We start from the raw sequence: 21,857 nt of genomic DNA on the forward strand, positions 1-21,857 counted from the left end.
GAATAATTTAATTTGAACAATATATTTTCTGAACCTGCAACAAACATAAAACTAAGCCGAGTGTCGTAGATCCTGCAACTGCTCTTTAATATATTGTCTTTGAATTTCCTTCCTTATTAATATAGGTAGCACCGCACGGTTTAAGTCAGCTGCCCTGCTCGGCTGTTTTGATATGCAGTAACTTCACTATCCATTGACAATCAAATCTTGTAAATATTATTTTTTATCAGAATTTGCCTCACTGTATTTTGAACTTAAATATGGTAAAATCACCAAACCAAACGAAAAAATCATCCATGGTAGCAAACCTGCGTGGGCTTTGTTTCTTAAATGAATTCTATATTAATATGGCTCGCAGGCCCTTAGCAATGACTTCCATATTTTTTGAATTATTGTGTCAACTTTTCTATTAAATTCCTTCTGTTGAAATTTTTGAGTTATTTCTGTGCTCCCATGTTTGGAAGACCGTGAGCCGGCTTTATGCTTTCACGTTTGCTTCTTTTAGAGGTTGTTTCCCCCTATTTTCTTAAATAAGGCAAATTTTCTCGGGCTCGTTATAATTGTATGACTTGCAAGTCCGTGCTCCCATTCAGAGGTTCCGGCGTTAACCAGTACCGATGTGGGAGCTCTTCAAAAATTGTTTGTTCAATGAACCACGTAATCTTTATCTTCAGGTAATTGTTGATCTTCCCTTTAATTTAAATTTTTTCCTCTAAATCATTTGGCTCAGAAACAAGCCTTACAGCAAAATATATTTGTTTACATAAGGGACTAAAATTATTTTGTTAATCATTTTAATTATTTATAAAATCTTTATCATAGACAAAAAAGTATTTTAAAAGTTTTAATAATGTACCGTATGTCAAGCGAATTAATTTGTCAAATTTTGGATTTCGAATTCATGGTCGTATTTGACCAAAAAAGGTGAGGAATGCTTCTCTAATGAAACTTATTTAAAAAAAAAACAACTTTAATTCTATGAAATTGATTCACTTAAAAGAGGTCTAGATCTATAAGTATTCATTGGAATGAACCTCTAAAATCAATCATTATTGTAAATGAAACGTAGGAAGGGGGGGCTAAAATATACGATTCAAATTCTAAGAGACAAACTTTTCTGTTTTGTCAACATTTATATAAATTTTGTTTATTTTTCCAACGAAACTATGGAGAAATGGAGCATTTTAGAAGATATACAAATACACATTTTTGGAATCAAGGGGATCAGTTGGCTATAGGGATTTACCCCGCCCCCTCCCTGGAAAACAACCTCCCCGACAGAAAATGTCTCCCTGGAATATGATCCTCCCGAAAATATCCTCAGCAGAAAATAGCCCTAGGAAAAATACCTCTTGGAAAATTTCCTCTCTCGAAAAGTACCCCCTCCTGGAAGATACATTTTCGCTGAAAAAAATTATTCCTACAGTTTCTTCGTACTGGAAATTCCTCAGACAACCCCTTCTCCCTGCAGGAAACTCCACCGCGAAAAATGTCCGCATATTTCCCAATGACAAACACTATCTATATTCAATGAACAAATTACTAAACATATATATATATATATATATATATATATATATATATATATATATATATATATATATATATATATATATATATATATATATATATATATATATATATATGTTTTTAATTACGTAAAACTTACGAATATAGCCTACAACATTCTTCGCTGTCCCATTGTCTGTGCATATAAATAGATTGTCAGGTTTACCGACTCTTGAACATGCAACATGTAATTGTTCATGGGAAACAAAAATCCGTATTCAGATCTATACCTCATTATTCTAATGATTGCCCTTGAGCTTTGTTGATGGTGATTGTTACTCAAACATTCCCTGTGTCTCCGTCGTCATTTATATATCCCCCCTGTGCCCCCCGGCGTCCCCGTTGTAGTTGTGTCCCTGTGTCCTGGTCGTCATTTATATTTCCTGTGTCCCGGTCGTCATTTGTGTCCCGGTCGTCATTTGTGTCCCGGTGTCCCAGTCTGTAATTTCTCTTTGAGTGTCCCGGTCGTCATCTATATTCCCTGTGTCCCGGTGTCCCGGTCGTCATTTGTGTCCCGGTGTCCCGGTCTGTAATTTCGTCAGTCGACAAACAACTTCATGACGGAATAATGCTCAATCCTCATAATGACGTCAGTCGACAAACATGACGTCAGTCGACAGACACACAAACAAACAACTTATTTATATATATATATATATATATATATATATATATATATATATATATATATATATATATATATATGTATATATATATATCAAATTTCAAATTATGAATACATAAATAAATATCATTCAGCAATGCGAACTTAAAATAAAGACATTTTTACTTATTTGAATAATTTATGATTTTTCTATTATTGTCAAAAGCAATTTTCTTTATATTTCGAACAATTTTTTTGTTCATTTTGATGGTAACGCGAGGCCCTTTCAAATATAGGGCATGATTGGGCCCAACCGCCCTTTATCCGGCCCTGTTACTCAAAAGGACAGGAAATTATTCTGGCATATTTTTTTTGAACCCATCCTTCCTTTCAGAATCTATAGATTTCCCAATTTCACATTAAAAGAAATCATATAATGCCTAATTTAGGCATGAAACGAGCATAAATTGCTATAAATGAATTAATGAAACCCGAAGCAAAGAGAAATTAAAATGAATAATCAAGATAACAGATACTGTTAAGGATGAACAGACGTATCATAACACGAACAAAGATTAAAATGAATAATATAAAGTATACCACTACTACTACCAACAACTCGCTGCTGCACCAAGCCGCCTAAGGTCAACACAACTACGCACCCTCTTCCTCCATCCAAATCTATTCATTGCCTTTCCAGGAGGTTTTCATTTCTCGAAATTTTTCCTTGCGCCTCTCTCGTACCACAACCAAGGACGACGAACAGATATTACAAAAAATTTAAATTCTATAAAAATGAGCTTCACTTGCATTTTACAGAAAACATACAAATATTTTTAAACATTTTAAACATCATTGTAGCCTTAAAAAAAAACTTGTACCTCCAGGAACTAATTTCATTATGTTTTAAACATTCAATCGGGTTGTTTAGTGAATTTGTTTAGTGAGGAAGAATTAGCGACAGTACTAGAAGGATTAAAAAATAATAAGGCCCCAGGTGCTGATAGTATGATTAATGAGTTCCTTAAATATGGTGGCTCTGAGGTTAGGAATAAGCTACTGAAGATTATGAACATGATTTTTGAAAAAGGGGAAGTACCCAATGATTTTAGGAAAACCTTAATTAAACCACTGTATAAGAAAGGTGACAAGAGTGAATGTCGGAATTATCGAGGCATTAGTCTGGTAGGTAGCAAATTACTGAGTAATATGATACTTTTTAGACTGAGACATGCTGTAGACAAAGTTTTAAGGGAAGAACAATGCGGTTTTAGAAAAGGTAGAGGATGTGTCGACCATGTTTTCACTCTTAGGTTAATAATTGAGAAGTCCCTTCGTTGTCAAACACCTTTGGTCCTTAGTTTTATCGATTATGAGCAAGCTTTCGATTCTGTTGATAGAACAGCGTTAACAAAGGTCTTATTGTTATATGGTATACCAGAAAAATACATTAAAGTGATTTGCGCTATGTACGAGAGTAATACTGCTGCGGTTAAGGTAGGAAATGAGGTTAGCAACTGGTTTTGTATTAAATCAGGAGTTAAGCAGGGTTGTGTTCTATCCCCCTTTATATGGATCATTTTGATGGACTTCGTCTTAAGGAGCACAGGAAAGGCAATTGGAGACCATGGAATCAAATGGGGAGGAAGAACGCTCCTGGACTTAGATTATGCTGATGATTTAAGCATATTAGATGAAAGTGTGAGCAAAATGAATGAATTTTTAGAGGTTTTACGAGTTCAGGGTGCTAAAATAGGCTTGAAAATTAATGTTAAGAAGACTAAGTCACTAAGGTTAGGAATAAGTGAAGATGAACAGGTGACCTTAGGTAACGAAAAGATTGATCAGGTTGGGAGCTTCAGTTACCTTGGTAGTATTATTAGTAAAGATGGTGGGAGCAGTGAAGATGTTAAAAGTAGAATAGCTAAAGCTCAGGGTGTTTTTTCACAGTTAAAAAAAGTTTGGAAGAATAGAAAGATAAGCCTACAAACCAAGATTAGAATATTGGAAGCTACAGTGATGACAGTGGTCAAATATGGCTCTGAAGCATGGACACTCCGAAAAGCAGATGAAAATTTACTAGATGTTTTCCAGAGAAATTGCCTACGGATTGTTCTGGGTACCCGACTGACTGACCGTATTTCAAACAGTAGGTTGTACGAAAAGTGTGGTTCAATCCCGCTTTCTGGGGCTATAATGAAAGAAAGGTTGAGATGGCTAGGCCACGTTCTACGGATGAAGGATGATAGATTACCGAAGATTGTCCTTTTTGGCCAACCGTCTGGGGCTACACGGAAAGCAGGTCGTCCTTGTCTGGGTTGGGAGGATGTCATAAATAAGGATTTAAAGGAAATGGGAACTTCCTGGGAGGGTGTAAAGAGGGAGGCTTTAAATAGATTAGGTTGGAGGAGGAGCGTGCGTAGCTGTGTTGGCCTCAGGCGGCTTGGTGCTGCAGTGAGTTATTAGTAGTAGTAGTAGTAGTATGTGCATTAGAAAAAACGTTGGTGAATGAGTCAAAATTTGTTAATATGCGTTTTTGTTGGTTTTCGTGAGTCAGAAAGAAATTTAGGCGGGGGGAGGGGGGGTTAAACCCTGTAAGTACTCCACCCCCTTCCTGGGTACGACCTTGATCCCCAGACTAAAACTTTCCTTAGACTTTAGGGTTCACATTGCCGGGACTAGCGTTCTGATGCTGTATTGCAATAAAAATTCATCGTTTTCAGCTACTTGTTGAGAAACGTACCAAGCAAAATTTTTTACCATGAAATGAAATCTTCATATATTAATTCTTTATAAAAAAAAAAAAAAAAAAAAAAAAAAAAAAAAAAAAACGCAAGAAAACCTTCAGATCTTTATTTCTGTCTAACCTGTGAAATTTTCAAATTATGACAGTTTTTTTAGAGAAATTATAAAATGAACATTTGGGTTACGAAATGGTCTTAAAACTTACTTGACAGTCTTACTCTTTTTTTTACAATAGCGCCAAATAATTCTGATTTTCATTTTTCCCAAGCTTTTTAATAAAACTGTTCCTTTTTTTCTCAGTCAACTGACCTGGAGTGAGGCCTGAATAATATTTATGTATTTGTTTGCTTTTTATTAATTATTTTGGGAGGGGGTAGAAGGGGTCATATATTCGCTAAATATAATTAAATGACCCTTTTTCTGCTTGAAAATCATTAAATAAGCCAAAATGTACGTAGCAACTTAAAAAGCTGAACTGCACCCGGGCCAAACGGAACAATGCACTTGGGGTAAGAGCTGAATCGACGACTACTTTTTATAGCCAGTAGAGGACGCAGAGCCCATTGGTACTTATATATTATATCGTCAATAACAAAGCTTTACGTTGTGTCAAACTCGAGAACAAACCGGTATTATCTGTCTGTATTAAAAAAACAATTATGTTAGCGCTCAGTGGAAAACAAGTGGCGGGTGACATAATACATTGGAATTATATAATTGGGTCTATATATTTGCATATTGGAGGGGAGGGTAGGCTAAGTTACCCCAACCCACCCCTCTAATGTGCAAACATATACCCCAAATTCGTTTCTAAATTATTATATTTTGATCACTTTTTGGTATTTTTTATTAGGACTAACCTGACTTCACTTCTCGAGGGTTAGTAGTATAATACATAAGTACCAGCCAATTTATGTGCCTCACTTTATGCATGGGTTTGCTGAACTCTCAGACCCTCACCTTGTCTGGCTCTCTTTTACCAGATAGTTGGCCCCATCTGTTGGATTTTTGACAAATAATCCGGTTTAATAGTACGTAATAAAATTATTACAAACTAGCTGTTGGGTGGCGCTTTGCGCCACCCCAAAAATGCGAATATACAACATTCTTCGCTGTCCCATTGTCTGTGCATATAAATAGATTGTCAGGTTTACTGACTCTTGAACATGCAACATATAATTGTCCATGGGAAAAACAATCCGTATTCAGATCTATACCTCATTATTCTAATGATGTGTCCCTGTGTCCTGGTCGTCATTTAAATTCCCTGTGTCCCGGTCGTAATTTGTGTCCCGGTGTCCCAGTTTGTAATTTCTCTTTGAGTGTCCCGGTCATCATTTATATTCCCTGTGTCCCGGTGTCCCGGTCGTCATTTGTGTCCCGGTGTCCCGGTCTGTAATTTCTGTTCGAACAATCCCTGTGTCCTGGTCGTCATTTATATATCCCGCCTGTGCCCCCGGCGTCCCCGTTGTAGTTGTGTCCCTGTGTCCCGGTCGTCATTTATATTCCCTGTGTCCCGGTCGTCATTTGTGTCCCGGTATGTAATTTCATCAGTTGACATAAATAACGTCAGTCGACAAACAACTTCATGACGCATACAGCTCAATCCTTATAATGACGTCAGTCGACAAACATGACGTCAGTCGACACACAAACATGACGTCACTCGACACACACGCACACAGACAACTTATTTTTATATATATATAGATTCATCAAGGACTCCTTTTCAGTCAACGTCATCCAACAACCCACGAAACGTGAGCACCACCAGGAAATTCCCCGAGAGTGGACGGTATATATATATATATATATATATATATATATATATATATATATATATATATATATATATATATATATATATATATATATATATATATACATATATATATATATCCCCCTGTGCCCCCCGGTGTCCCCGTTGTAGTCGTGTCCCTGTGTCCCGGTCGTCATTTATATTCCCTTTGTCCCGGTCGTCATTTTTATCCCGGTGTCCCGGTCTGTATATACATTCGTTTTTTAGTTTTGTTTTTCTCCTTTATTTTTCATTTTTTTCCTTTTTTTTCTTTTTCAGTTTTTTTAGTTTTTTAGCTTTTTTAGTTTTTTTATTAGTTTTTAGTTTTTTTTCTTTTTAGTTTTTTTTAGTTTTTACCTTTTTTTTAGATTTTTTAGCTTTTTTTTTACTTATGTCCTGGTCGTCATTTATACTCCCTGTGTCTCGGTCGTCATTTGTGTCCCGGTGCTTTGTTGATGGTGAATGCTAATCGAACATTCCTTTTGTCCCGGTCGCTTTCTCTTTGAGTGTCGTCATTTATATTCCATATGTGCCTGTGTCCCGGTCGTCATTTGTGTCCCGATGTCCCGGTCTGTAATTTCGTCAGTTGAAAACATGACGTCAGTCGACACACAAACATGACGTCACCCGACAGACAGACCCACACAAACACAGACAACTTATTTATATATATATATATATATATATATATATATATATATATATATATATATATATATATATATATATATATATATATATATATATATATATATATATATATATATATATATATATATATATATATGTATATATATATATACATATATATATATATATATATATATATATATATATATATATATTATATTTACCAACATTTAAATGGTTATATTTTATTTTCATTGTTTTACTGAGGGATCATTGTCCCCTTCCCTCCTATTGATATTCGTGCCACGAGTTTCTCTATTCAATTTAGAAAAAGAAAGATTAGAAAAAACCTCTTCCCTCCTATTGATATCTGTACCATGAGTTTCTCTATTTGATTTCGAAAAAAGGTCAACTAGGGAATATTTTTCTACACTTCACAGTGTAAATATCGGAGAATATTTCGTGAGTATTTACGCCCTATAGTAAATATTTGCCTATTTGTTTTACATCTATTTCCCCACTGTGTTGTACAATCCTCCAAATTTCATTTCAACTTTTCTTTTTATTCAGCTACTGAAAGCATAGTCACAATATTTGGCAACCAAAAGACATTTGGCAACCTTCGGATGAAAGACATTAGTGGCCATATCCATAAGTAATGAAAACAATACCAAGTAATGAGGGTAAAAAACCTATAATCAAAGAAGGCATTTTTAAGAATTTGGGTGAAAAATATGCGGCTATTGTCTATGAACAGCTGCCGAAAGAGAACTATCATCACATACCTGAGGGATATTTCCATTTTAAGTAGTTTAAAAGAATTGCTAAGGTCTTTATCAAAAGAGCTTCCTGTCTTAATGAAACAAAAGAAATAAATAATATAAAACGTTTCAGTAATGAAACATTTATTAATGGGTTAGGTACATTTATAACATTTCTACTATAAATTAAACTTGTGCAAGTTTATATATGAGACATTTTATGTTTTAATATTATTATAAAATTCAATTCATTTATAAAATTGTATAAATTAAATATAAAGAGCAACGAAAGTAGAAATGATAAAATTAAGATTTAAATGAAAATTATACAAAGATTTCATTTCAAATATTTCAACAAGTTTAGCCCATACTATATTTATTCCATACAAGGAAAGCAGGGCGGCTTTTGTCTACGAGACAAGGAGACAACTTGACTCAGTAACTGATTAAATAGAAAAAAAAGTTTTTCAACTGAAAGTAAAGAGCAACATTAAAACTTAAAACAAACAGAAGTGATTACGTATATGAGACGGTTTGCCCCCTCCTCAGTGCCACTTTTGACGCTGAAGCTCTTTGACACCTTAAAAACAACTTATTGTTCTAATTAAACGATCCTGGTGTTTCACGAGTTGTCCTTTAAGAATTGGGGCAAAATTTAACTTTAGCGTCAAAAGCGAGGTGTTGAGGAGGAGACAGCCCTTCATATACTAATGACTTCTGTTTGTTTCAAGTTTTAATGTCGCTCCTTACTTTCAGTTAAGAAAACATTATTTTTTTTCTGATGTTTTTTTTTAAATGATGCCATGTTATCTGGCTCCGCCTCTACAGAAAATTCCCCTTCCAAGGAAACATGCTCTGAAAAATTAAATCCGGTTGAAACTTTACCCTAGACAGTTACCCTTAACATCCCCACGCGTAAAACTGAGTCGGTAAAGAGAAAGTATAAAGAAATTTCGCATAGGAATTCTGAAAAGTACTCCCAGTATAAAATTTCCCCTGAAAAGCTCACCTCGTGGGAGCTTTCATGCCCAGCTGAAAATGTGTCCTCCTCTCCCAACCCGAATAATGTATGCATAATTTCCAATGGCAAATAAGCTTCTATACGCAAACAATGGGCACATTTTATGACTTAAAGACCTTTCCCCACGGGCCGTGGAGAACATGCTATCTTCAAAGACATAGTTTTTTGACCTTTCAACTGCGCTGAACAAAAGAGATATTCCAAAATTTCGATCGAACGATTTTGGGAAAAAAGGGGCGAGGGAGGGGGCCTAGTTGCCCTCTGATTTTTTATGTCACTTAAAATGGGCACTAGAACTTTTCTTTTCCATTATAATGAGCCCTCTCCCAAATTGTTAGGTCCACTGGGTCGATACGATCACCCCAGGAGAAAAAAACAAATAAAGACCAATCTTTGATCTTTCTTCTGGGAAAAATACGAAATTCTGTATTTTTGCATATAGGAGCTTAAAAGAAGTAGCTTAAATAGTAGTAGTAGTAGTACACATACACATGGCAAAGAAACACAAGATAAGATATATTTCGACCGTTCAAAATTCATAAAAAAAGAAAATTAAGTGCAGTTCTAAAGCTTTGACCAAAAAGCATGACAAGCTAACAAGAGAGGGAACTCTAGTTCAGTTCAGTAGCTAATAACCAACGACATCTACTGTAGCATGGTAAAATCACATAAAAGATTTTCTGATCTTTTAAGTTGTTGAAAATAAGGCGTCGTCCGTAATGTCGACTTACAACCAAGGTCATATCCAGAATTTTGTTTCAGGGTTAGGCGACATGGGGAGGGTTGAGTCAGAAAAAAAATTGGGGGGGGGGGTTCAAACCTGGCACCTTTCTCACAACACAATAAATTAAAATAAAACTTTCATATTAAATACAAATTGTTTTCATTAAAGTACAAATGAGAATTTAGCGTAATTAGAGGATTAGAAGCCCCTCTAGTATTTAGGCCAAGACTTTCTCGGTTATAGTTTTGACACCTTTTTTTCTGTTTTTTTTTTCTTAATCTCGTAAAGAAAAAAAATAGATGGGGTTAACAAAAGGTTCTCCTAGACACTTGGCTGTTTCAATATCAATGGCCCCTAAAAGTTTTCATTTCGGATATCAAACAGTTCGTGGTAACGAATTGTAAGTAAGGAGCGACCAAACTCAATAGTAACCGAGACTCTAGAAAGCAAAATTTTGATACCAACAGATATATCAAAAGAATCATATTTTTATGTTGATTTCAAATAAATAAGTTTCATTAAGTTTAATGTTACCCATCAAAGATTACGACCCTACAAAAATTGAATGATTAAAAAAAAGGGGGGGGAATCACCCATTTACAGTCACAGAAACTTAATGAATGCGTAATAATCTCCGTTCGTTTTAAGTTTTAACGCTACTCCTTACTTTCAACTGAAAAAACTTTCTCATGTTTATTTTTTCATAGATTTTTATAGTAATGCTAGAAAAACCCGTGCACTTTTCATTGAATTTCTTTTCCCCCAAGACATATTCCTCCAAGGAAAGATCCTACCACATATCCCCCTCCCCTCAACCCCACCCCCAAACCAAAAAAAATCTCCCTGAAGATGTCTGTACGCTTCCCAATAACCATTTCTGTATGTAAACACTGGTCAAAGTTTGTAACTTGCAACCCCTCCCCCAGGGACTGTGGGGGATTAATTCATCCCCAAAGACATAGTTATTATGGTTTTTGACTATGCAGAACAAAATGGCTATCTCAAAATTTTGATCCTAGATGCCCTCCAATTTTTTTGGTTACATAAAGAGGACACTAGAACTTTTCATTTCCGTTAGAACGATCCCTCTTACGAAATTCTAGGACCAATTGGTCGATACGATGACCCCTAAAAAAAAAAAAAAAAAAAAAAAAAAAAAAAAAAAAAAAAAAAAAAACGCATCGATGATCTGTCTTCTGGCAAAAAAAATATGAAATTCCACATTTTTGTAGATAGGAGATTTAAATTATAGCCGTAGGGTTTTCTGATACGCTGAATGCGATGGTGTGATTTTTGTTAAGATTCTATGACTTTTAGGGGGTGTTTTCCCCTATTTTCCAAAATATGGCAAATTTTCTCAGGCTCGTAACTTTTGATGATAAAGACTAAATTTGATGAAACTTATATACTTAAAATCAGCATGAAAATTCGATTCTTTCGATGTATCTTTTAGCATCAAAATTGAGCCGGGTCGCTCCTTACTACAGTTCATTACCACAAACTGTTTGATAGCAATATGCCATTCACTTGTAGTATTTGGTATAGAACATTTTTCTAGACAGCTCAAATCCTATCCTCCAAAAATCCTCATATATATATGGGTGCTGTTTTGTCCTTGTAAGTAAAAACATGTTATAAACAACGCCCATATTCCGTTAGTTTTGTCTGACATTTACAATTTCATATTAAAAACGCATCGGCATATCGTTGCTTATTAATGGACGTTGTACAGATTTCAAGGTCGTTGGATTGATGCTTGCGAAAAAGGCTTTTATATTTATCATTCGGATTTTTCTGCTCTGTAGTTTCTTTTTTCAGATGATAATGTCTATTAAACCTCTTTAAAAAATGAAAAACAAATTTGCCCTCCGAAATATAATCATATCAACCAATGGCCCTGAAATAACAAGAGAAGGCTCATCCAAACCGAGACTTTACGTTCTAGTACATTTTAAAAGTAGAAAAGCAAATTTTTGCTTTTTCTAAGCAAAGTGACGCTTCCTGTCATTTGTGCTGCGAATCTGTTTCAAACGCCACAACGCTGTATGTTGCGGTAGAACCAACAGAGCTTATTGAAAACGTACAGGCAAAAACACCGCGAAATTTACGATAGTAGTTAGTTAAGATATTTTAAAAAATAAAAAAGGAGGGAAATAAAAGAAAAGAAAATGATAGAAACTAGGGTAATTTTAATAATTTTTCATAAATATATGTGTAGCTTATTTGCAATAAGATTCCCCCATATTCGCATAAAGATTTTTGTAAGTTACAGAATTTTCAAGTTTCGAAACGGATTTGCTCATTATCATCTCTAGAAAAAAAAAAAACCAACAATGTTGAAAACTCCTTCATGTGTTTTCTTTTAACTTTCTCTTGCATCGCTGAAGAAGGAAGGTGGTGACCTAACAGAAAATTCGGCTAATATTTTAGTTGGCAAAAAATAAATCCTTCTTAATCTTTAGTTTTATTTTATTATTTTCTAAGAGGAACGGAAAAATAGAGACAAATAACTATTTTTTATTTATTTAATTCATGCAAAGAATTGGTATTCAAATCTATCTGTAAAATAATATATCAGTTCAAAATTTATTAGCTGTGGTGAAAAATAAATTAGTTTCATTTAGTTTTCATTTTGAAGCAGATATACTGCATGTTTTAATATTAAGACAATTTAGATCACGGTCCAAAGATGATCCAAAATGCGGATGCAAGAGCGCCATCTATTTCAAAACAAAGATTGTCAAGATTTGAAGCACAGAAAAACCTTATGGTGTCTTTCTTGCAATTGATAGCAATATGCCGTTGATAGCAGCATACAGGTACAGATTCTGAATCCTATAAACAGCTTATCTTTTAAATTGAAATACTAAATCTCTCTGACGACAATGCTTGAATTCAGCGGAAAAAAAATACAGAAAACTAACTTTTCGACTTGCACGTCAAAGATTATTTTATTGCTTTGGGCTCATGTTCCTTAACATTGTATTTGTTTTTCTTTTTGATGCAACGCTGGGCTATTAAAATATAATGTTTGGATATATTCAGTCAAAGCGGAATTTTATCTCCCTAATTTGTTATTTTTGCGCTTCTCTATAGCGTAGGTAGGCAGGTTGCTCAGGTAATTTTTGGCTAGAAACAAAAGAAAATATACTTATCAAAAGTTAAGGTCCTGAAAGAATTTGCCTTATTTTTGAAAAACGGGTAAACACACCCTAAAAATCACATCATCAGATTCAGCATATCAGAGGACCCCACTGCAGAGGTTTCAAGCTCCTATCCGCAAAAATGTTGAATTTTGTTTTGTTTTTTTCGCCAGAAGAAACATCAAAGATGTTTATTTGTTATGCAACCTTTGGTGATTTTTTTTTTCGTTTGGTTTGGATATTTACTATATTTCAGTTCAAAATACAGTGAGGCAAATTCTGACGAAAAATGCTATTTAACATGCTTGATTGTCAGTGGATAGCGAATTTACTGCATATCAAAACAGCCGATCAGGGCAGCTGACTTTAACCGTGCTACCTATATTAATAAGGAAGGAAATTCAAAGACAATGTAATAGAGAGAAGTCGATCTAGGAAACTTGACTTGATTTTATGTTTGTTGCAGGTTCTGAAAATATATTATTTCTATTTTAAATATGGTAAAATCACCAAACCAAACGAAAAAATCATCCATGGTAGCAAACCTGCGTGGGTTTTGTTTCTTAAATGAATTCTATATTTATATGGCTCGCAGGCTTTTAGCAATGACTTCCATATTTTTTTAATTATTGTGTCAACTATTCTAACAAAATTCCTTCTGTTGAAATTTTTGAGCTATTTCTGTGCTCCCATGTTTGAAAGACCGTGAGCCCACTTTATGCTTTCACGTTTGCTTCTTTTAGGGGTTGTTTCCCCCTATTTTCTAAAATAAGGCAAATTTTCTCGGGCTCGTTATATTTGTATGACTTGCAAGTCTTAACTGAGCTGCCAAATTGACACATTTTGTGTCAAAATGACACAATTTGATGTTGCGTGACACAATGACACATTCAGTCGAAATGATAGCACAATCGACGAAAATGACACATTTTTCAACAAAAAATGACACAATCGACAAAAATCACATATTTTTCAAAAAAATGACACATTTTTGTCATCCAAGTCTTGTTTTTTTCAGTGGTAATAAAAAAAAGTTAAATTTCAATTTTCTACCTCCAGAAAAGCTACAAATTAATGGAAGGGAATAGCGCTACCTAACGGTGGCAGTAGTACACAAACAGCGCGGAATACAGGCAGATGACAGTACCATATTTAAAATTTAAACCACGCGAAGAAAACAGCCATAGGCGGAAATTTTAAATCAAAATGCACGCTTGGCTTCTTGATTGAGTATTTGATACTTAATTGTAATAGTAAAAGTAAATAGTAAAAGTACTTAATAGTAAAAAGTAAACAACATGCAGTTTACCAAAACTGTATGTCTAGGCAGCAACTCCCATTTTCAGTAGTACAGGAAGGGTATCCCACCTTGGACAAGATTACAAATTTCCAGAGATGTCTTTCCTTCAGAATATTCCATCTGGCTTAAAAAAGCACCAACAAATATGACAAAAATACTAGATTGAAGCTGGTTGAATGGCTTACATATTGAGAAATAAAAAGCTTAGCCAATAAAGCCAATTACGTATAGAGCCGATTATGATTATGACGTCATATGAAAAGTCTATCTTCAATTTACAGTCTGAATTGATCATCTTCAAAACTTTTATAAATCTAAACTTGCCTCGTTGGCTGCCCAGACACAAATTCATAGTGTATAACATTAAATTAATCGAGCGTTTCTATTTCTTTCATGACCTCACAAAAAGGTTATGATCCCAAGATAACAGGATAAGTTTACTCCTTTTTGAACTGATTTGGAAAAGATTATATATTCAAAACTCCAAATAAAGATTTGACAATTAAATATGATACCACTTGTAGCAAAAAAATATTACACATTTTGTGACACATTATAGAATCCGAGATGACACACTCCTTAAAAAAAATTGGCAGCATTCGAACAATTAGATGAAAAAGATTGTTGTCGTAATTTTGGCATGGATTTGACTCTATTGTCGTAATAAATTGTAATCATCCGATCTTAGAGGTGACATTAGTAATTAAAACTGTTGTTTGCCTAGCTGGCGGGTGGATAAATGTTTGAATATTACTAACAGAATCAGGGCTTCCACTTCAAAATTATCAAAAACATATTACCATAGCCAAAAAACATGAGAACGTTGAAACTTGAAAAATATGAGATTTCGCATGAGAATTTTCTTTGTTTATATTTTGAATTCAGTGTTCAAACGAAGCCCAAATTTGGCAGCAGATCATTATACCACTCATTTCTATTTAAACTCAGCTTTCAACTAATAGGCACGTATTCTGCGCTCCTAATAGTGTCTGGTTTTTACCCACTGGGGTTTGGTGCTGGTTTGGTGTTGCACCTACAAGGGAGATTCTTGGTCTCACCTAATTACCCTATCCCACTTACTTCTTACTAGAACCTGATTCCTGAACAAGTTTTGGGGAGTCTACACCGATGAGGAAAAACCTCCCACTAATGAGCCCAAAAATGGGTGAAAGAAGTCACCAGCGAATAAAAAAAAAGCTAATATAGGAAAAAAATAGAGAATCATCAGTTAGTTTGCCCATTACTAAGGAACACAGCTAATATCCATTTCCAATTAACATAAAAAAGATAAATCATCGGACTAAGGTTTCATAATAGGCATTCCCTTACACTCTTCACAAGTTGCACTGGCTTTTACCATTTTAAGTCTTTTCCACAATTGAGGATTATCTACCACTGATGGTCCAACCCTCTTGAAGCCACTCTGAGATTGTAGACATGCACCTAAAGATTCAGATGACAGAGAGTTTTTATTGTCTGCTCCTCAACCCACTCTCAGTTCTCTTCTTGTCCCAGTCTGGACTGCTGTAAAAGTGGAAGAACGGTAGCAGCGTAGGTGGTTCCATGTTTGCAGCCTTACATGGTTCAAGCATGACCAAGTGCTTAAATATAGGTGCTGAAAAATCAAACCTAATCTGCACTTGATTAATAAACTCCTGGTAGAACTCCCTTGCTGTTCTGAGAACAGTTTGAACATTAGCATCCTCGTATATGAGGTTCCTTTCTTCGACATACTCTCGAAGAATTGTAGCTGCCTTAAAGCCAATATAGATATCCTTAATTGGCAAGTATCCAATTTCAGTGCTTACATCCAAACACGTTATATCAGATCCTTTGATTTGATTGGATAACATGAAAGAAGAAGCAAAAGTACGAAGCAACCCTTCCGTTTCCATTTTGAGTTTGAACATAAGAGGCTCTTCGGTCTGGAAGGTCTTATTTTATTCTTCTTCTTGTATCAGGAATATGAACCGGTCCAAAAGTATGTCAAAATAATCCGGAAAAAAAGGGCTTTTGAACTTGCAGGCTTCCGGAATTTCGGAAAATTCCGGAAAAAGATGAGGGGGACTGTACCCCCGATCACCTGTTCCAAATTTATGCATGGCTCAATATTCCAGATTCCACCTTCCTCCACTTCCCCCACGACTATTGGACCCAGTAAAATTTTATTTACAAGTAAGTTTGATCGGGTCCTTGATGCACCGATCCCTCCATTCTAACCGTTTTTCGAGATTTCTGGTCTCCCCAAAACAGACCAAAATAACACACTTTGAAAAGCAAAATAATACACTTTTAATACACTTTGAACACAGTGACTTAAAATTTAAACATATCGACACTTTGAAAACAGATTTGGTATGGCCTGCTTTGGCCTACATCTTAAAAGCCATCCTCCTATATTGTGAAGCCGATTTTACTGGCAATTGAAATCATTATTTTGATATAGACTAGGCTATTTGTCTGACAAATTCCAAATGTCTATAAGATCCGTAAGAATAGTGTATTCGAATTTGTACTATAGAATTTTTGAACTGGCAACAGGTTAAGAACTGGTTTCAAGTTAAAACATGTTATTTTGGTAAAGAAACAGATAATAGAAGTATAAAAGCTGCCTAACCCCTTAGAAGAGGTCAGTTGCCTATTTCTTGGGTTTCACACGTGCAGGCATGTATAATTATCCAGTTCCAGTAAACTTGGCATTTACCCTAAAAAAAAACGTTTCGCGTAAGGTAAACCACGTTCTTATTCTACGCAAAGTATCCAGTGAACCTGATCTGGTCAGATCAGATGAAGTTATGAACTAAGAATCAAATCAAATCGACCCTTTTTCGAACACAACAGTGATGAGTCACAGGACAAGCTGCCGACTAAGTCATTAATTAAGGTTCGCGGGATTGAAATTCCCCTTTTACGGACAATAAAGACATATTTTGCAGTTTGCCAGAAAATTGCGAAAGATCGTAAACTTCAAGTTGGACACAGCTCAAATCAACAGAAATCGGGAGATTATATTGAATGAAGGTAAACATGAGAAAAAAACCTGAATATCTAAAAAAATGTGAGAAAAAACATGAGAAAAACATGAGAACATGAGACAAATTTTTTCCCGTGAGAAATCTTCCGAAAACATGAGATCTCATGGGAAAACATGAGAAGTGGAAGTCCTGAACAGAATACACGCAGGAAACTTTGTAATCATTTTAAACAATGTATGATCGTCGCTTCTGCACTCTCAAAAGGTGACAATTTATAGAAATTGAAATTTTTTAAAGAATATTCTGTGAAACTTAGAATAGCTAATATTAGAATCTTTGTGGATGTGAAATGTGGCATGTCTTTAGTTAGTGAAATGCGTTATCCTTTTCGGCCATTTGCGGAAACTTTTACAATTTTGAATCTTTACTACTGTACGTTCACCAGTGGATGGGTATTTTTTTTTTTTTTTTTTTGATATGTCAATGTCCAATATCACCCAACACTGTATAATCGTCGTTTCTGTACTCCCAAAAGGTGACAATGTACAGAAATTGAAATTTTTTAAATAATATTCTGTGAAACTTAGAATAGCAAATACTAGAATCTTTGTAAAAGAAAGTTTAAGACATAGGTCAACACCCTTTAAAAACCCTTTTGGTTCCACATCCAAGCTATATACTACTAGGAAACTTTTACTTTGGCTAATTATAGTTGTTTGTATTTATATTTTTGGCCTAATAGTATGAAGTATAATTTAAAACACAATACCTGGGTAGAGATTTCGACTTGCCATTATTTTATGATGAACATAGGTTTAAAAAGAACGAAAACTCGGCAGTGGGTGCAGACTTAGACCTAGTGTTCAAGGATGACAAATCACTCCCAAAAATGAATCTTCAGCCTTAATTAAAGCTGAGAACGTGTTTAGTACCTGTTTCTCCTGCTTCTCTGCTTATCATAACGATCTTTTTTAATAATAACGAATAAATGGGCCTAGAGCTCAAACCATTTTCCAGGAAGGTATTATTACGAAACAAATAGAGTCCCAACAGGGATAGGCCCCTGTTGTTTATTAGATAGAGAAGTTACGAAGGTGATGCTTTTTCTTTGGTGACAGAGGAATAGACGGTACGACATCTATTCAAAACGAAAGACAAATTCGTGGCCTTTAAAAAACCTTATAAAATCATCATTTTCTTTCAAATTAAAACCACTTCTAAAGTTTTTCCGTTGGCTTGAGTTGTATTTTGTTTTAATTATTTATATTGTATTAATTAGGATCTAATTAACAAAACTTCTAGCAACGGACAAAGAAATTTCAGTCATGTCTGGTTCTGCAACCTTTTATTCCTGAGGTGTATAAATTTACTTGTACCATTTCATTTTAATTCTCTAACTTTAACTATCAATGGGAACTGAGGATGAATTTTTTTGCCATATGAACGTTACCTATTCACCAGTGGGACTTTTTGTAAAGCGTAATTATTGCCTAAATGAATTTTCAAGCGAAAAAAAGTGTCGGCACTAACAAAGACCATTCGACGTAAAATTTATGTATTTAGCTCGCCCCTTCTGTGTTTGAAAAGTGGTGTTTATGTCGTTATAAAATTAAAGAATGCTCTTACAGGCTGGTGATGTCATTTACATTCGACTCCTTCAGCTTGGACGACGGATCAACTTCACATCAGGGAATTGCTTTTTTGGCTTAATACGCATTGGTGATTGACTGGGATTTCTGACAGCCATTTTTCTTATTGTGATAGGAACCTGCCTTAATTATTCAGATTCGTTGATAGGAAATTCTGCTGCTTGTGATAATCTTTATTCCTTTTATGTTTTAATTTTGCCTTTGCGTAAGACAATCTTGTTTTAACTTGCTATACAGTCTAGGGTGGCGAGTACTCAAGTATTTTTAGTATTTTTAAGTTTTTAATTTTTGCCTGATAATTTCATTTTTCGGTCGTATTGAAAGGACAATGGACATTATTATGTACTACAAATATTGGCCCTTGTATAGAAAAAAATTTATGCATTAAAAGAATATATTTGTTGCCAAAATACGGTTTACACGCATATGAAATAAAGGAACAACTTCAGACAAAAATTTAGACTATATCGCGCAAAATTGTTTTTTTGAAAACATTTTAGACCTTCCCCAAACTAAGTGACCATACCAATCACTTTCCCACGAGTCCTTGCACAAAGTGTTTTGTTTTTTTTTCCTTTTTTGTCATATCTAAAGGACAATTTTATAAACTTATAATTTGTGTTTTATACCCTTTTCAAACAAATAACCTTACCAAAAAAATTTCAAAAGTTTTTTTTCGGTCCTGTCGAATGTTCATGTTTATTTATTTACAATTAGGGTTTTACCCACGTACAAAGTAAATAAATCATGGAGATTAAATTTGAGGCAATATGCTATTAAATTGTTTTAGAAAACATGACAAATTTTAACACTATTAAACAAAATTAGCACACTCATTGATAATATATAAACGTAGAAGATAATGAGGAATTTTTTGTATACAGTTAATGAAATACTGTGTATACAGTGACATATAGGCCTACTGTAACACAAAGAAAATAAATTTTACTCGCTCAAAAACTCAGCGATAAAATATTAATCATAGTCAAAATATGAAAAAAATGATAGTCTTAGCTTCATTACCTCACAAAGATTCAGCCAAGATTGACTAATAACCATTATAGTTTTTGTAAGACAAAGGAAAGAAATTAACTCACTCAAAAATTCGTCGATAAAATATTGATCGGACTAAATCCAGAAAAAGTGGAAAAATTTTTGATAGTGTCTTAGCTTCATTACCTCATAAAAATTCAGCCAAGGCTGTTTTTATTGTCATTATTAGTATTTTGGCTGTATGACTTGTTGCCATCTTGTGCGAAATATAATCTAAAACAAAGGAAAGAGATCAACTCCCTCAATAATCCGTCATAAAAAATATTGATTAAACTTAAACTGCAGAAAAGCATATTATATAAAAATATCCCAATTTACAAGAATGTATAAAATATGGAGGAATCCCTGCATCGAGGGAATACTTTTATTTTTTCGTTATTCCGTTAAAAGGACAATTTAAGATCCTTAGAACTTCAATTTTCCACAGATATAAAATGAATGAGCACACAGACACTAAAATTTTCCAAAAAATAGCAAATTGTATCGAAACTTTTAAAATTAAACTAGAGAATAAATTAACCTACAATGCCATTGCCTATTGTCTATACCAGTGGCGTGTAACAATAAACTAATTAATTCAGTTTACCACCTTTTTACCTTATTTTATTCTTTGTTTTATTTTTAATTGTCTTTTTATTTCATTTTTTACTCTGTTGCTTACTTTATTTTGTTCAGTTTATACCTTTACATCTTCTGGGGACTTCTTCAATATTACTTTTATGAGAATTACACACCATTGCCCAAAATATAGGTGTCTTCTATTCCTAAATTACATAATAATAAATAGCATTCGAAATTCCCCAAGATTAAAATAAACATCTTTGACTTTTTGACAATTTTTTGACATTTTTTGCACAAAACTTAATCTACTTTTTTTTCTTTTTATTATTATTATTATTATTATTATTGAATGTCGTTTCTATTGAAAGAAAAATTCTACTGTTTCTTAAAAAAATATAAAAATAAACAGGAAGTTAAGGCATAGATTATCTTAGTCAAGTTTCCGTTGCGTAATAATTTTCTGATGGTATAAGGCATCTGGTATAAAGGTTTTATAATAAGTATTGCAAAAATGTCATGGCTTCCACCAAACTTGTAAAGGGATCTTTTGATATCAAAACTGAACAATAAATTATCTAATGCAATTAGGATTTGCTCATCATCTTAAGGAACTGTTCTGATGTCTTTTCGTAGTTTTTTCCTTGGAACCACTTGGTTTTTACATAAATTTTAGGGTTCGAAATTTTAAAAACAGAAACAGTGCGCATTACAGATTCAGTATATCCATAAAAAAGGAAGATAAAAAATCTAATAAATTGTATGCCAAATCAAAACGAATGTGGATCTTTTTGCTTAATATGACGATTTTAGGACAAGAAATTACCGAGCTGCATTTTTGCCCCAAAATTGGTAAAATGTAAGCCAAAAAATGCTATTTTTAAGCTTTTATGTTTGTATGTACTTTTTTATGACTTACATGTAGCTCATTCGGTAAATGTCATAACATTTAAGTGGCAATGCATTACTACTTATATTTATAGTGCTTGTAGTGATTTTTGCTCGGTGTCGTTTGTAAATATGTAAATCCATTTCTGTTAATTATAATTTTACATTAGCTGTAATTTTTATTATTTTCATGTGAATAATCCTAGTAATTAGCAGTATCAGGGGGTCTTGGCTCTAAAAAAACTACTGAAAAAAGCTTATACGGACTTACACTTTTGGAAACATGTCAGGCTGAGACATACTGAAATTAACAAAAACGGAATGCAATTTTTGAAATTGAAGCATCAAGAACAGTGCAATTGAACCCTCTTTATTAAATTGGCTAAGTGAAGATGCCATAATATATATATATATATAAAACTAGAAAAATTCAAAAACA

The 21,857-nt window shown here is 34.0% G+C and overlaps 1 long non-coding RNA gene across 1 annotated transcript in view; it reads left to right on the forward strand.

Annotated features, from left to right (window-relative positions):
* LOC136036905 (uncharacterized) overlaps positions 1-21,589 on the forward strand; it is a 59,874-nt gene extending 38,285 nt beyond the window's left edge. The window contains exon 2 of the long non-coding RNA XR_010619823.1: positions 18,899-21,589. This is a non-coding gene — a long non-coding RNA (uncharacterized LOC136036905). The remainder of the gene's footprint in view (positions 1-18,898) is intronic.
* The last annotated feature ends 268 nt before the right edge of the window (positions 21,590-21,857 follow it).

Source organism: Artemia franciscana, chromosome 16 (assembly GCF_032884065.1).
Source record: "Artemia franciscana chromosome 16, ASM3288406v1, whole genome shotgun sequence".
Taxonomy (NCBI): Eukaryota; Metazoa; Arthropoda; class Branchiopoda; order Anostraca; family Artemiidae; genus Artemia; species Artemia franciscana.